This window comes from Lycium barbarum, chromosome 6, assembly GCF_019175385.1.
Source record: "Lycium barbarum isolate Lr01 chromosome 6, ASM1917538v2, whole genome shotgun sequence".
NCBI lineage: Eukaryota > Viridiplantae > Streptophyta > Magnoliopsida > Solanales > Solanaceae > Lycium > Lycium barbarum.
In genome coordinates, this window is record NC_083342.1 from 43,197,518 (window position 1) to 43,212,412 (window position 14,895).

Genomic DNA, 14,895 nt, shown 5'->3' on the forward strand with positions numbered 1-14,895 from the left:
ATAATGCCTTTGTTAAAACAAAGACGTGGAATTAACAATAGAAAAGGATTGATAACTATTTGAAAGCATGCGAGTACTTGATGGTAGCAACCTACAATGAAAATGAATAGATGTGTATGATTATCTAGAAGAGCAAGTTTATGGAGGATACGAGGATTCCAAGCTTAGAGTATTCCGAACGTAAAGGAATTAGGGCCGCGTCGCAAAGTAAATGGAGTAAGATAGATCTATATGAGAAACTGAAGGGGAGAGATGATGGTGAGGAAGATAATGAGAGGTAAATTTGTGTAAGACAATTTCGAGGACTAATCAAGAATGGATGTTGCAATTGCTAGGAATCATATAAGCTAGCTGTGGAAATTGGCAGGCTAAGATACTCGGTTCTCTACTGGTGCCTGAAGGTCGATACATTCCGAGAGACCTGGGAAATATAGGTCATCCTGGTAAATTCCCCTTGTGAGATAGATAAGTAGATAGAGCCCGTTTTCAAACTTCCCAAGGCATACTATGAACACGTATGTTAGACCTTTAACAGAGGTGAAAAGACCTGTTAGGGTGGCTTGGAATTTATATATCCAGATGGTCATATGAAAGCTTGCAAGAAGGGGAGAGTATCAAATTATTGGAATGTGTAACTTTCATTTTGAAGAGAATTATGAGGATTATTAAAAGACTCTATGAGAAGTTCTTACTGCCCTCTCAAATGGCTTCGGGGTTGTGAATTAAGAACTGAAAATATAAGCTTGATGAAGGTATTATGAAAGGATGCGGAAGTAAAAGAGATGAATTGGGAAGCAGAAGGGGATATGAAGTTCAGGTACCCACATGTGTTCCACTCAGAGACACTATTATCCCCATGTATGTAATGCTTCATTTTGATGATTTCTTGGTCGTGTGTGGCTATTATTATTATTATTATTGTTGTTGTTGTAGCCCTGTGAGGCAGTGTACATTCTGGGCTTTTGTGACATGATGGTAGTGGTCCAGTTATAGGGGAAACTCTGGCGAAAATTCCGTAGAATCCTTAGGAGTTTAACATTCGAGGACGAATGTTTCAAAAGGGGGAAGGATGTTACACCTCACATTTTGTATGTGAGTTTCGCCGAATGCTAGTTGTCCTATTCTTGGGAAGTAGGAATTTTTTTTTGAGATCATGAGGATGGATCTGTCCATCTGGGGTATATAAGAGAGTAAAACCATGTTTAGTAAGCCTCGGGAAGGTTTAAGACTTGTCGGATCATCGGAGTTAACTTTCGGCGAAAGTTTGACAAAGTGTCACATTATGGCGTAATATGTGGTGCACCATGCGAGCAGCAAAGCACGCTTTGTGGGGACGCAGTTGCGCAGCAAACTATGACAGTGAATTTTGGTGATGTTGCGAGGCCAGCGACACAACATGCAGCTAGCAAAGCGCGCTTTGCGACCTCGCAACTTCGCAGCATGTTGTGTCGGTCCAGAATTTTTTGGACTACTATAAATAGACCAAATTCGATCCTAAATCATATTTTCACCATTTTTTGTCACGACCCAAACCGATGGGCCATGACTAGTGCCCGAGTTGGACACTCGTATACGAACCTGCTAGATATCATTAGGCTGAAACTAAGGACAATATGGAAATTGTAAAAGTACATTGTGGACTTGTAATGTCATATATCAGAATGAACCTGTCACCTGAGGAGTCACAGCTAACCAAGACAAACAAAGTATGCAAGCCGACAAGGCTGTCACTATATATAGGGTATGCCCTTGGAATTGAGACTCGGGTCTGATTTTTGTAGATAGAAAGTGCCTTACCCCATGTACAAAGGTACCAGTAGGTATTCCGGGCAATTTACACAGTTAGAAGTTGAACTAATCGAATCGACGCTATCTGAGCTGAACCTGAGAAAATCTGCACACACAATCATCGTCGACGTGATGTCAACACGGTCGACGGAGTCCCAAATCTGCAGCCGTTGGTCGACGGACCGTCAACACGTCGACGGGTCATCGGCCCGTCCGTCGAACCGCACCGATGAAGCTTTTTATTTTTGAGTATAAATATGTGGTTCACGACCCTATTTGTTATTTTCTCTCTTCCAAATCAGAGAAAACCCTAGTATATTCACTTCTAATATTTTCCTATCATATTAGTGAAGATTTGGCAAGATCCGAGCCCCGTAAACCCAAGCTTGTAAAGCAGAAGGTTGATTCTAGGGTTTCTTCAAGTTGTGAATCTTAGGGAGTTGGAGTTGAAGTTGATCTTTGGAAACTTAGACGATCAAGGTAGGTAAATGATTTCTACCCTTATATTTAAGTTGATTATCAAGAGTTTTAGTGGTTTTAAGTGAAGGGGGGATACTTATGGAAGTGGTAAGTTGATGAAGGGTAAGATACTGATTTGAGGCTATTTTAAGAGATGATTGGGAATAGATTTGAGTATATTTATATATGAGTGTTGTTATTGTTGTTGCGGTTGATGTTGGAGTGAATGGGAAGTTGAAGGGTTGTTAAGCTTATGAGGGAAATGTTGTCCAAAATTGTTCAAGCTCTATTCGAATTTATAATGATTAGTAAGCGAGGTAAATAGTCTAATTAAGGCCTACGTTATCTTAATTGTAGACTTCCAAGTTCGAAAGGTAGAAGTTGGACGATTGGGTATACTTCAAGGTATGTTAAAGCTATCCTTTCCTTCTTTTGGCATGATCTTACGATATGAACCAACAAACGAGTAAGCGAGCTTCCATATTACTCTAATCCTAGAAGCATAGGGAGTACTTCTGTCTTGGATGTTCATGTACCTCGTTTATGATTGCTCCTTCTGTTCATGGGTCCAGCTTTATGTATACAGTCATTCATGCATTAAATTCATTCATATATATATATTGACCCGTGAACAGAAGACGTTATATACGCAAGTATTATATGTATATGGGGTATGGAAACTGGGTAGGCCTTATATACGCATTAGCACCTGATCAGCTAGTGCACCACGATGATGATATATGGATCGGGCCTTACGTTCCTCCGCATTTTTATTATATGATATATGGATTGGGCCGTACGTTCCTCGGCATTATTATTATATGATATATGGATCGGGCCGTATGTTCCTCGGCATTATTATTATATGATATATGGATCGGGCCGTACGTTCCTCGGCATTATTATTATATGATATATGGATCGGGCCGTACGTTCCTCGACATTACTATTATATGGGATATGGATTAGGCTGAACGTTCCTCAGCACTATGACCTATATTTTTGTATATGAGCATGCATATTGTGCGCCCATAGAGGCATAATCAGTTATACAGGTTTATGCAGATACATACTGATATTTGTTCATACAAGTACATGCAGACAGATTTTTTAGCTTATGGGTTCAGATTTTATTCATGATTCTTATATGTACATGATTGTTCTTACGCCTTTCATACTCAGTACATTATCCGTACTAACTCGCCGTTGCTCTAGGGGCTGCGTTCATGCCCGCAGGTTCAGGTATACCGGCAGGTGGTCCAGCTTAGTAGGACTTCTATCCAGCAGTGGTCAGTGCACTCCATTGATCTGGAGTTGCAGTTTATTTTGGTATGCTAGCCCTTTTGAGATGTATATGCATATGGGTATGATGGGGCCCTGTCCCGTCCTTTCTACAACTTTCATTCTAGTAGAGGTCTGTAGACAGTTGTATGTATTAAACAGATGATGTAGCCTTGTCGGCTCCAATTTTTTTGTGTACAGTATATGTAGCGGCCTAGCTGGCTTGCACTGTTATTCAGTATGTATGTGTATGTACAGTGTCACGAACTAACTAGGGGGCCATAACGGGTACCCAGAGCTGACTACCAAGCACCACTTATCATGCTAACTATCATACTCAACCGATACATACGTCAACCTCAACATGAGACTCATCATGAAACAACCACCAAAATCCCCCAAAACATATACATATATATGTATACCTAAGCCCACGAGGCTACAAAAAAGATGTACAGAATATACAATGAAGATGATCACATAGCATCTACAACCCACACATAAGTATCTACGAGCCTCTAACTAGAATACTGAAGTCATAAGGACTGGACAGGACTCCGCCATGCCCCAAATAGGTACACAAAAGAATATACCACTAGGCTGCACCTCCGGAGTAGTGGGGTGCTCCTGTAAACTGCTGAGTAAGCTCCTAAGCATCTGCACCGTCTCCCTTTCTACATGTGGGCATGAAGTCAACGTCCATAAAGAAAAGGATGTCAGTACGAACAATGTACTGAGTATGTAAGGCATATATGATAATATAATAAGAAAATATATAAAGCATAAGAAGAAAGGATAACTAAAATTGCTTGCCTCTTGAGGCAGAATCATGCATGCTCAGTTTTACCTTTAGCATATCACACATACATACATAAATTGTCTGAATCAATAACATCGTTAGCCCGCGTCCGGGCCTCCCGCGTCTGGGGTAATCATCTCACATCGCCCACTAGTGGTGCCATGCCCGGCAAAATAGGCACGGTGTTATCATTAACCATAAGCCGCCCACCGAAGTGGTGTTATGCCCGGCCAAATAGGTACGGTGTAATCATACACATATACTTATCATGAAGCAAGCATAAGAGCTCAAATAAAAGCTGTATTTTATCAGTGTGACGTAAGGTCGGTAACCTCCGATTACATTATGGAACAATCATCATCGCTATGCCTCGCCTTGAAATAACTAATATCAAGAGGTGAGGCAACAACAAGAAATAACATCAAAGAAATCATAAACATAGGATTATCTATCTCATGAAAGCATCATTATTATAGAATATATCTCATCTCTATTTCATAAGGAGCTCTTAAGGATCTTTAACTTTCATCGCTAGGGATGTAAGGAGGTCACGAGAATATAGGGAAGAAATCACAACGTAAGAGTCATGCCTTTGAAAGAAGGGAAATAGCCTGACATACCTTTATATTTCTTAACTCTATCGTCTAATTGTTTGCCTTTGAAGCTCGCGATTCTACCTTCAAGAGAATTTGTACTAATATTAGACAACCGGAAATGTACTCAAGCTTAAGCTAAAGCAACTAAGAGTTAATGACAATTTGGTGACATTTCCTTTGTTTCGACAACTTCCTACATAAAATAAGTCAAATCCCAAACATCAATAAGGACATCTATAGCCATTACTATAATACAACACCCTATTCACTCTCATATAATACTACTTTAACATCATTTGTATTATTCTCCACAAAATTATACTCATAACATGTCAAGAACTATAACTCAAATCAAGCCATTATCCAAGAATATCACTACTTCCCTATTTGCACTTCATACTCTTCTTCTTTCTATAATCCAAGTCTTTCAACCACTCAATATTCTTAATAGCATGAATTGAACATAAAACTTACCTTTGATGATGTAGGAATAGACTTTGGATGACAATAATTCAGTTGGAGAAAACCACACTTCAATACAAAAGGACTTCTTGATCTCCACAAACCCTAGTGAGCATCCATACACTTGATTTTTACAAATTCTTGGTGTTTAATCCTTGATTCTCCTTGGCTTTGTGATGATATGATGTGAGGAATATTCTAGAGCTTTCAAGACATAGAGAGAGAGTGAAATCTGAAATTTTTTGGCAAGGGTTGTGTATATATAACTGAAACTCGAAGGTTCAAGGGAAGCGGTTCGACGAGCGGGTCATCGACCCGTCGACGTGTCGGTGTCGACTGGCTCCGTCGACTTACGCCTGCAAAAACCTGATCGTAGAAACGCAGGGACGGTACACATCAACGGTCCGTCGACATGTCGACAGCCTGTCGACCGTGACTGGAGCCCGCAAAATTTTCTTATTCAGTTCAGATTACGTCGATTCGATCCGTTCGACTTATAGTCCTGTAAATTACTAGGAATACCTGCTGGTACACTTGTACACGGGGTAAGACACTCTCTGCCTTAACTTTCTCCAACGAGCTCTCATCTCTCTCCTCAAGTGTCTTTGGAATCTTAATTAGAATCATTAAGTATCCCTTCTTACTTGTAGGGACACCATAACACCATAACTTGCGTTAGTCAGTCTATCGCGCAACAACCCAAAATTTCGAGGTGTAACATACGGTTTGTAAAGAGTTTATGATGTTATCTTTTCACGAGACCAGTTTATGCCATTCTTGGGCCCTTGATGTTCAGTATGGTGTAGATATGTGGTTAGGGGTGTTTGCTCATTAGAGGTCAGACACTCGTCACGACTCATCGGGTTGGGTCGTGACAAAAGTGGTATCAGTGCAGTTCCGTCCTTGGGTTGTCTACAGACTGTGTCTAGTAGAGTCTTGTTCATGGGTGTGTTGTGCACCACACTTATAAACAGGAGGCTGCAGGACATTTAGGATGGTGTCATTCTTTCTCTCTTAGATTGTTCAATAGAGCCATGTGTTAAGCGTTCGCTTCTGATGAATTGTTCTGATTTCACCGATGCCCCGTAAGAAAGCTACAGCTGCCCAGAAGGGCAGCCAGTGAGGCCACTAGTCGTACTCGGCAGGCCACGAGGACCCAAGAAGAGATTCAGAGTGAGAGGCCGTCTGAGACATCCCATACCCCGCCTCCAGCACTTGCCCCAGTTCCTAAGCTGGATGCACCGAGCCAGGATATGTGGGATGTTGTATAGTTATTGACCAGATTAGTAGCCGCCCAGGCTCAGCGGCAGTGAGTTGGTGTTGACCGGGTAGATAGGACTGGTAGTTTGAGGGTTAAGACCTTCTTTGGGTCAGGTCCTCTAGAGTTTTCTGTGATATCGCAAAATATGGACCCCCAGGATTTTATTGATGGTATGCAGAGGACCTTGAGGGTTATGCACGTGGATGAGGTTGAGTTTGTGGAGTTGGCTTCGTATAGGCTCCGTGATATTGCAGTACAATAGTATCACACTTGGGAGTTATCTAGGGGAGAGAATGCCCCTCCAGCTGTTTGGCGAGAGTTCTCAGATGCTTTTATTCGCCATTATCGACCTCCTGAGGTCAGGCGAGCCCGACAGATAGATTTCTGCATATTAAGTAGGGCAGTATGAGTGTCCAGGAGTATTGCGTGTATTTTGATTCTATGGCCAGATATGCTCCAGCCATGGTGGCTGAGATGGAGGATAGAGTTTATTGTTTTGTGGCTGGTCTAGGGTCATATTTGATAGATGCTTGTACGACTGCTGCATTACAGCCAGGCATGGATATCTCCTGTATACAGGCATATGCACAGAATCTGAAAGACCGCAAGTGTCAGAGGAGGACAGATCGTGACCGTGACCGGAGCCATGGTAAGAGGCCCAGATCTTTAGATATAGGGGGTGACTCCAGGGGAGGACAGAGGCAGAAGTATTCCCGATATCCATTCCATTCAGCAGGGAGTGCACCTTCATAATTTTCAGGTCCGAGGTTTGATCGGTCTTCTTATTCCTGAGCGGGCCAGAGTTCTAGAGCATCAACCTCTCAGTATAGACCAGAGTTAGGTCAGATGAGACTCCCTTTTCAGCAGTGTGCCCAGTGTGGCAAGTTACATACCGGTCAGTGTTGGCTTGGCTCAGATGTTTGTTATGCTTGTGGCCAGCCAGGTCATAGGATGCGGCAGTGTCCGATGAGAGAGAGTGGGGGGATGGTTCAGCCCGCAGGGTCTGTGGCTGGTTCATATTCTGTGGTGCGCCCTTTAGGGCAAGTTTCTTAGACACTAGCAGGACGAGGTAGAGGGAGGAGTGGAGCATCCAGCTCGAGTGGTCCTCAGCATCGCGTATATGCACTAGCCGGTAGACAGAATCGTGAGATATCTCCTGATGTTTTTACAGGTATATTATCAGTCTCCTCCTATGATGTGTATGCATAGATTGACCCAGGTTCCACTTTATCATATGTTACGCCCTTTGTTGCCAGCAAGTTTGGGATAGAGCCTGAGTTGATTAAACCTTTTGAGGTATCTACGCCAGTTGGTGATCCGGTTATAGCTAGGCGAGTATACCGGGGTTGTGTTGTTATAGTTTGTGACCGCCACACCGTAGAAGATTTAATTGAGTTAGATATGATTTATTTTGATGTTAATATGAGCATGGACTGGTTGGCTTCTTGTTATGCTAATGTTGATTGTCGAGCAAAGATGGTTCGATTTCAGTTCCCAGGCGAGTCAGTCCTAGAGTGGAAGGGAAATGCTGCTTCGCCTAAAGGTAGGTTTATTTCCTACCTTAAAGTAAGGAAGATGATCAAAAAAGGATACATCTATCACCTGGTTCGGGTCCAGGATGTGCAAACAGAATCCCCGACTCTTCAGTCTATTCCTATTGTTAATTAGTTTCCAGAAGTGTTTCCAGATGAGCTTTTAGGCATTCCCTGTTACACCTCGAAAAATTTTCTGTTGGTACGCAAGTGAATGAACTAGTGAGGAGTACGAGTATCCGATATTTTCATGAGTAAGAAATAACATTTGACGACCCTAAGTAAGATTCCGAAGGCAATTTCAATAAGAGAGAGGTTATGCTCCATAGTGAATAATTATAGGTTCTAAAAATGTGGAAAGTTGCAGATCTGCATTTTGGCCAGTTGCACGTAAAATGAAATACGAACCGTAAAGTGGTATATGACCCGTAAACTGCCATGTCGTATTTTGGCTTCCAAGACTTCAACTTTCTGCCAAATGATCAAATGGTTAAATACGACCTGAAATACGGACCGTAAAGTGGTTTATGACCCGTAAACCGTGATCGTAAATCACCATGTTTCAGCCCGAGTTTCTGGTTCTGTTATGATTAAATACGACCATGAAGGACGGTCCGTAAAATGGAATACGGACCGTAATCTTGAGCCTTTGTTGGCCAAGTACGCATGAAACACCGATCCTACGTGGTCGGGCATGCTATGTCAATGATTATGTATATGATGTGAATATGAATATGATATGACTATGTATATGAATGTGAATAAAGGCATGTATACGAATACAAGCACAAATATGGTACTGGTACTATTATGGAATACGGATAATGATGTATGTACACAAATACGTATTAGCAATGGAAAGTTCCTATGAAAGACAAGTAAGTGCATATGACGATGATATTGCCATCTCCCATCCTACGCTATTTCTTATGTTGCTGTTTATGCTTCTATATTGATTTCGATCATGCTTTACATACTCAGTACATTCTTCGTACTGACGTCCTTTTGTTTGTGGACGCTGCGTTATGCCCGCAGGTGCACAGGGAGACAGGCTTGATCCATAGCTGCTTACTCAGAGATTACATAGTAGAGCTCTATTTCATTCGGAGCCATAACTTTTGGGTACTTATTCTTTTGTGTATATAATTATGGCCATAGCGGGGTCCTGTCCCGCTCATGTGATATGTTATACTCTTCTTAGAGGCTCGTAGTCACGTGTATATGGTTAGATATGTCCGGCCTTGTCGGCCTATATTTTGTATGTCATTTTGATAGCCTGGTTGGCTCATGTGCGTTGACGTGGCAAAGGTGCCAATTATGATATAAAGGCATTGTCGTCCAATGGGACTAGCATGATGAATGAGTAGAATTATGTGTTTAATTATGTGGCTCACCTAGGTGTAAGCTTAAGTGTGAGTTAAGGGGTGCCCGGGTGGGCTAGCACCAAGCACTCGTCGCGGCCCCTAGACGACTCGTGACATTCCCCCAGAGAGAGAGATTGATTTTACCATTGATCTATTGCCAGGTACTTAGCCAATATCTATTCCTCCTTATAGGATGGCACCTTCGGAATTGAATGAATTGATGGAGCAGTTGAAATATTTGCTTGAGAAGGACTTTATTAGGCCTAGTTCTTTGCCGTGGGGAGCACCGATATTATTTGTAAGAAAGAAATATAGCTCCTTGCGAATGTGTATTGATTATAGGAAATTGAATAAAGTGATTGTGAAGAATAAGTATCCACTCCCGAGGATTGATGATTTATTTGACCAGTTGCAAGGCGCCAGGTACTTCTCAAAGATAGACTTGAGGTCAGGATACCACCAGGTTAGGGTGAAAGAGGAAGACATTCCGAAGACGGAATTTCAGACTAGTTATGGCCATTATGAGTTCCGTGTTATGTCGTTCGGGCTAACTAATGCTCCAGCCGTATTCATGGATTTGATGAATCGTGTATTCAAACCCTTCCTAGATTTGTTCGTGATTGTATTTATAGATGATATTCTGTTTTATTCGCCGTTAGAGGCTGATCATGCAGAACATCTACGAACAGTGCTTGGAATTCTTCGAGGTAGAGAGTGGTATGCCATGTTTTCCAAGTGTGATTTCTGGTTGAACTCTGTGGCTTTTTTGGGTCACATCATTTCGGAGGAAGGAATTAGAGTGGATGCCCAAAAGATTGAGGCTGTGAAGAATTGTCCAAGGCCCACGACACCAATAGAGATACGTAGCTTTTTAGCCCTGGCAGGATACTATAGAAGGTTCATGGAAGGATTTTCCTCTCTTTCAGCCCCATTGACTAAGTTGACTTAGAAATCGGCTAAGTTCCAATAGACAGATACTTGTGAGAAGAGTTTTCAGACGTTGAAGGAGAAGTTGACTTCACCACCAATTTTGACTCTTCCAGAAGGAGCAGATGGCTATGTGGTATATTGTGATGCTTCAGGTGTTGGATTGGGCTATGTGTTGATGCAGCAAGGTAAGGTTGTCGCTTATGCTTCTAGACAGTCGAAGAAGCACGAGAAGAATTATCCAACCCATCATCTTGAGCTAGCGACAATGATTCATGCTTCAAAAATATGGAGTCACTACTTATACAGTGTCCATGTTTATATCTATACCGATCATAAGAGTCTCCAGTATATCTTTAAGTAGAAGGACTTCAACTTACATCAATGGCGATGGCTAGAGTTGCTAAAGGATTATGATATGGATATTCTGTACTATCCTAGGAAAGCTAATGTAGTAGCCGATGCCGTAGTCGTAAATCCATGGGTAGCTTGTCATGTGTGTCGCCAGAGAAAAGGGAAATGGTCCGTGAAGTTCATCAATTAGCTAGCCTCGGAGTTCGATTGACTGATTCAGGTGATGCAGGGGTTACTGTTCAAGACATAGCGGTGTCATCTTTGGTACTAGAGATAAAAGAGTGTCAGTATGAGGATCCTGCTTTATTCCATTACCGAGATACAGTACCTCAGAAAGAAAAGACACCCTTTGTGATTATAGGTGATGGAGTACTCTGGTATAGAGGTAGATTGTGCGTCCCTAATGTTGCAGGGCATCGTTAGCAGGTTATGGGGGAAGTATATCACTCGCGCTATTTTATTCACCCAGGCTCAACAAAGATGTACCATGATCTCAAGGAAGTTTATTGGTGGGATGGTATGAAAAGAGATATAGCAGAATTTATTGCTCAGTGTCCAAATGTTACACCTCAGAAATTTTTCCGTACTTGTGTGATGAGTAGAACAATGAAGGACTTGAGTGTATGGTGTTTTACTAAGTCGAGAATGGATAATTTTGCATTTTTGGAAATAATAAAGTTGCAGAAAATTTTTCACCCAGTGGTCGTATATGGCACTATACGGCCCGTAAAGTGATTTACGGACCGTATAGTGCAATCGTCTTTCATTGCGTCAAAAATCTCAAGATTCTGTTAAGTGTTAAAATGGTTAAAGACGACCCAGAATACGGCCCCGTAAACTGGTTTAAGGACCGTAAACCAGGTCGTAAACCACCAGGTCCCTCAGCCAAGACTTTCTGTAAATGTTGAATATGGTTAAATACGACCCAGTTTACGGCCCGTAAACTGGTTTACGGACCGTAAACCAGGTCGTAAACTGCCATGTCCACCAGCCAAACTCTCTGTTTTTGGAATGCTTAAATACGACCACAGTGGATGACCCGTAAATCAAAATACGGTCCGTAAACTGCAGTTTACGACCACTGTTCACCCGACGAGAATTCATTAAACATCAGCTTTTGAGTTATTAAAAGGAACTTAGGCCTCATTTTACTTCATTCTTCATTCATACAACTCAAGAACACTCTAGAACTCTCCAAATACTTCCTCCATAAGAATCCAAGAGAATCAAGGGAAAGCTAAAGATCAACAACACAAAACCTATGAAATCAAGTGCAAGAACACATCAAGGGATCATCTAAGTCAAGTAATTCCCAAGAAGATGAACTAGGGTTTTGTTTAAGTGAAGAATTTCAACTCAAGGGTTGTTCAACCACTATACAAGGTATGTTTCATGATCATTCTATGTTGTTTGAAGTATTGAAAAGCTTAGACACTTGAAATGTAGAAGAACATAGAAATGGACCATTATTGAGTGAATAGTGCCATAAATGAATGATAGTGGGATTGAATTATGAATGTTGAAGTGTCGTGAATACAAATACGTTATAAATGATGTTTATATCATGAAACAAGCGTTAAAAACATGAAAATGCAAGGACGAGTCATAAGGCTAATTATGAGGGAAATTGGAGGAAAATGGTGGATTTTGCTAAATGTACGTAAACGACGATTGTTGATTTCGATATTGTGAGTAATGCTATGAATGTTGGGAGTTAATATAAAACATGGGAAAAATAGTATAAACAAGAGAAGCGCTGTCCGACTTCTCTTAGAATTAGCGACGCGTTCTTGTAGTTAGTATGCTAATGTTGATATGAATTCTTTATGAAGGTAACGACGCGATATTGAAGGAGAACGAGTGAGCGATATCTTAGCTAAACGACCAATGTATGTGAGGCTAGTCCCTTCTTCTTGATGGCATGAATCTTGTAGCACGAAATTCCTATTCTCTTCATGAGTTCTTATAGTCCGAAAGGCTAAGAGTCTAACTCCTTAATGTCTATATAAGATGAGGAATACGATATGATGATGCTAGTATAATGATGATGTTAATTATCACTTACACTCACCTTATGTACTAGTTCCTTCAAGGTGAGGCAGAGTATCAATAGTTGTTCCATAATGGAATCGGGGGATCACGACCTTACGTCACCTCGATAGAATAAAGTTGATCTTGAGCCTTATGCATGTATTACAATGAGATAAGTATTTTATGATGAGTATATTATTATTATGAGCATTTTATGATAAGCATGACATGAGCATTTCACACCGTGCCTAGTTGGCCGGGCAGTCACCGCCAAGGCGGGCAGCTATACGGATACACCATGACCTTCGGGCATGGGCAGACACCACTAGTGGGCGGCATGAGATGGTACCCCGGACGCGGGAGGCCTGGACGCGGGCTAATATTATTGATTATCACACCGTTCCGACATAGACGGGCAGCTTGCATATGATGCATATATGTTATGAGGATGAGTATGAGTAAGATGGCACGCATGATTTCCTTTATGATTATCAGACAGATCCAGATATTTCACGTTGATGTTATCACTATGTTGTTGATGTTTTCTTTCATTGTTTATGCTTCTCATACTCAGTACAACATTCGTACTGACGTCCTCTCTTCGGACGCTGTGTTCATGCCCACAGGTAGACAGAGAGGAGAGCTTGGCCCTGATCCTCAGTAGCAGTCAGCTGGTTGGAAGCACTCCATTGTCCGGAGGTGCTTAGGATTATCCTTTTGGTATATATGTATATTTTGGGCACGACGGAGTCTTGTTCCGTCCATGTATATACAGTAAGTTAGTAGAGGCTCGTAGATACGCAGTGTGGGTTAGATGGTCTCGCAAGACGTTTTCATATGCATGTATATTATTTTGATGGCCGAAAGGCAATTGTATATAAAGTATTTATGTTTGTTTAATTATGATTTTCCTACAACTGGTATGTAAATTGATAAAAGAATATTAAATGAGCAAGATAAGTAGTAGAGTGAGCGGTGCTCGGTAACTAGCTCCGGGTACCCGTCGCGGCCCCTAGTTGGGTTGTGACACCAAATTGTCAGTAGGTCAAAATAGAGCACTAGAAGCCCGGAGGTCTATTACAGGCTATGGAGATTCCGATATGGAAGTGGGAGGTAATTAATATGGACTTTATTATTGTTATATCCCGTACATTCGAGTGTTCGGGAAAATTCGAAATGATTTTGATTGTAAGGAATGAGACTATATGTTGATTTGAATTCACACATGTGTGTGTTGTTTATGAGAAATATTGGCGTGGAAATTCGGAGGAAGGCCAAGGGAAAAAATGGAACTTCGTAAATTAGTTTCAGGAATTACAAAATGAGAGTTATAAGTCTTTGGGCTCAAGAAAAAAATTAATGAAATTTTGGCCTAAAGTTTGGAGGGTGGCCGGCCAACAATGGCCCAACCCATGGCCATGAATTAATTTCCCATGTGCCAATTATTATATAAGGGTCCTTATCTTATATAAGTTTCAAGAAAATAATAGAAGGAGAGAAAACAAGAGCAAGGGCAAACATTAGAGGCCATTCGGCCAAGAACTTGGGAAAATCACCCTAAAAAATCTTCCTCCAAAAATTGTTTTCTTGTGGTATTCCTACTATATTAAGGGTCCTCAACAACTTGGTGTAGTTGGTTTGGAGAAAGGAGGACTTGCTTCTTCAATTTGGCAACCTATCCAAGTGAAGAAGTTGAAGAGAAAGGGTAAGATTTAATCCCTTTCTATGTGTTATGAAAGTTTGGTTTGTGTTGTAGAATGTAGAAATGGTTAAAATTAATGGAAATATGGAAGTTTGCATAGTATTTATATGCATGTATGGCCGTGTATGTACCTTGATGTGTTGACAATATGAATTGAATTTTATGTTGAAATCTAGTTGAGGTTATGGTAGAAATTGTATTAGAAATGAAAGTTGGATGAATTAGCACAAGTTGGAAATTTTAGTGTGTGGCCGTGTGGTGCTATGTCTAGGATGGAAGTTGAATTAAATTTCACTAGTATGTTAATTGTGATATTGTGAAATGAATGGAAGAATAATG